The following is a 3,537-nucleotide window of genomic DNA, read 5'->3' as shown; positions in this document are numbered from 1 at the left end:
ATGTGTCATGACGGGAGCCAAAGTTAGGGCCAACAGGAACGCACCTTCCTTAAGCTTCCGTGGACAGGGATGCATGGATAGATATTGACGTAGGTCTCATATGTGGCCTCTTTCTGTTTTGTTTCGGCTGGAAAGATCAGTTCTATTCTCCCCCCCTTTTGTTGCCAGCTATGCTTACAGTTGTAAACTTATATAATTTTAATCTAAGGCTACGGTCAAAATTATAAAAACTCACACAGTAAGCATGATGTTAAAGTGAACCAGAGCCAGAACTGTGCAGAGAGGAGACACAAGGGTAGAAAGGTTTATAGCAAATAGGGAGAGTGCAGAGAAACTTACACTATCATTTTTTATTTCTTTTTGTTTCATACTTTAGCTGCGGTGTAATTTACAAAGAGTAAAAAATACTCACCTTAAATGTTCAGCTCAGGGAAGATTTACCTATTTTCCACAGTAACTCCCATTTAAAGGAAAAGAATATTCCAGTCCCCCAAACCTCTTTCTTGACTCTTGCTAGTCAATAGCCACGGAGGCCTGCCCCCCCACCACCCATGTGTAAACAACTAATCTAGTTTCCTTTACCATAAATGTGTTTGCATATTATTGTTAAATTTTTAATGTATATTTATTTTTGAGAGAGAGACACACAGAGCGTGAGCAGGGGAGTGTCAGAGAGAGAGGGAGACACAGAATCCAAAGCAGGTTGCAGGCTCTGAGTCGTCAGCACAGAGCCCAGTGTGGGCCTCCAACCCACCAACCATGATATCATGAGCTGAGCTCAAGTTGAACGCTTAACGGACTGAGCCACCCAAGTGCCCCTGTTTGCGTATTCTTAAACTTCACATATATGGAAACACACGGAACGGAACGTATCTTTGCTGACAGCTTTCTTTTGTTTGGCATACTGTTGGTGAGATTCACCTGTGCTGTCGAATGCATCATCACTTTGTTCATTTATGTTGTTGCATAGTATTCCGCTGTTTGGCCATACCCAATTTGTGTACCCATTCTTCTGTAGACGAATATCTGGGTTGTCTCCAGTTTGGGGCTATTATGGGGAGGAGTTTGTTAATATTTTAAAAATAAAGCATGTATTTCCTTTATAAGTCAACTCATTTGCTCAAGCAGCAGTTAGGAAATCTGTGTTTTGTAGAATTAGATTTTTTTTTTTTTGAGAGAGAGAGAGAGAGAGAGAGAGAGAGAGAGGGAGAGAGAGGGAGCTAGTGTGAGCTGTGGACGTGTAGAGAGTGAGTGGTAGAGGATCCAAAGCAGGGTCTGTGCTGACAGCAACAGGCCTGATGCAGGACTCAAACTCACGAACCGTGAGATCCTGAACTGAGACAAAGTCAGATGCTCAACCAACTGAATCAGCTAACTGCCCCTGCCTGTAGAGTTAGTTTTCTAAAGACATGTGGCAAGTCAGGAATCTAGACGGACTTTTAACACTTCACAGACAACCCACACCCTATTTGCTGCTCCCCTGTTTGGGGGGAGTCTTTTAGAAGAGGAGAAAGCCAGGAAAGACAGGTGGACGGAAACTTCTATTCTCCACAAGACTTGTGTCATTCTTGTAGAGAAAAAGCATATATCCTAGAGAAATATGCAGAGGACATTGAGTTGGGGTATGGAGTCTCTGATAGCACACTCAGTCATGTGAATAATAGCTTTTGGAGCATAAAAATAACTCCCCAGCAGATAATTCTATTATGGTGTCGACTCCTATGTTGGAGGACCGTCAAAAGACCTCAGATGTCATCCCAGCTCATCCTCTGACCAGTGACAAGCCACTTCGAATCTCTATATTTTGATCCCTCATGTGGAGGAGGGGAGCCACCTGCCCCACATCCTTTCTGTGCCACAGGAACTCTGTGCTTCCCGGTGCTTAGGCAATCAAGCACATTCTCCAGGGCTACCAGAAAGAGAAAGGTAAAAGTAATTCATGAACCATGAAACATCAAGTCACTGGGCATTATGATAACTGACACCTCCTGGTGTTTCCTCAGAACCTGAGCTGGGACTACTGGAGAGGATGAGGAGTTGCCAGCATTAGCCTGTGCTACCTTCCCTGCCTTGGTCAGGAAGTGCTGTCACTCTTATGTGGCTCCCTATTTCCCAGTCTCAACAACAAATATTCTGGCACTTTCGATTTCGTCTCCAGCCCAAGTGCCATATGGAATCCCTCTTGCTCCTGATTACCTTGGAAGGATATCTATGAGGGAGAAAGAATGTAAGAAATGCCCCCAGCCCTCATAGCATCCTCTGGTACCTAAGTCAGTGCTAGATACATTCTCATGTCTAATACACAGGATATATTCTTTTTGCTTATTCTTGTAAAAAATAATCGTTCCAAGAGGTAATTTAGGAGGTCTTGAAACTCATTTTTTTCCTTTTCTTCTTTTACCCATCTCCCCCAAGGCAAACCCAGCCACGGCGATCCCCTTGCTTTATGTATCTAAAGTCCTTATGATCCATTGGGTTGTTCTCTCTTGAGACTGCAGGCAAAAGGGCTTCAAACACCCACCAAACACCCACCAAAGGCGATTCAGCCACTCCCCTGTGACCAACAGGTGGCAGGTGTGTCACTCTGTTGGTGGTCACCGTCTCCTGTGAGAGAAGTGGGTTGAGGCAGGCTTTTCTCATAAGCATGTCTTCTACAACCTTACATTTTCCAAGTAACCTGTGGCATTGATCCTCCTAATTTACACAAATCCGCGTTAGAAGCCCCTATCTGTGAGGTTGGCCTTAATTAGACTTATTGCAGTGGAAGGTTTCGTTGGAGGAAACGTGATATTTACCCAGAAGCCGCTGTACGAGCCATTACAGTTTCCTGGAGAATATGTGGGGCTCAGGCCTAGGCCACGCTGAAAGTCTGAATGGGACTCAGACGTGCCATCATGTCTTTCCAAAGACGTGGGAAGGGAGCCAGGAACTCTTCAACTAAAGGAAAAGGATGTGATTTTCTCCCATTGCCCACTACTTGAGAGCTCAGGGTGTCATGTAAGTAATGGTCAGCAGAAAAATATTAGAATGCTATTAGAATTTTACAAAATCTCAGGGGTGACTGCGTGGCTCAGTTGGTTAAGCATAAGTAAGGCTTTTGCTCAGGTCATGACCTTGTGGTTTGTGAGCTTGAGCCCCACGCCAGGCTCTGTGACATCTCAGGGCCTGGAGCCTACTTCAGATTCTGTGTCTTTCTCTCTCTCTCTCTGCCCCTCCTCAGCTTGAACTCTGTTTCTCTCTGTCTCTCTCTGTCTCTCTGTCTCTGTCTCTCTCTTTCTCTCTCTCTCTCCTAAACATTAAAAAATGTTTTTGTTTTTCTTCCAAAATCTGCATCAAGAGGAAGAATTTGTTGCCCAGAAGCCATAATACAAAGCCCAAAGGCAAAGTGCCTGTTTAACATTCTACCAGAGCACTCAGCCCGCTTGGGTCTACAGGCAGTGTTTTTGGAAAATATATTTAAACAGCTGATAGACTTATGTTACCATGCGGAAAAATTTTCAAACACTATGCCGTCAAAGACTTAACTATTCTTTGGAA

Source organism: Puma concolor, unplaced genomic scaffold (genome assembly GCF_028749965.1).
Source record: "Puma concolor isolate L17-30 unplaced genomic scaffold, mPumCon1.1.hap2 unalloc_scaffold_8, whole genome shotgun sequence".
Taxonomy (NCBI): domain Eukaryota; kingdom Metazoa; phylum Chordata; class Mammalia; order Carnivora; family Felidae; genus Puma; species Puma concolor.
This window is presented reverse-complemented; position numbering follows the sequence as displayed.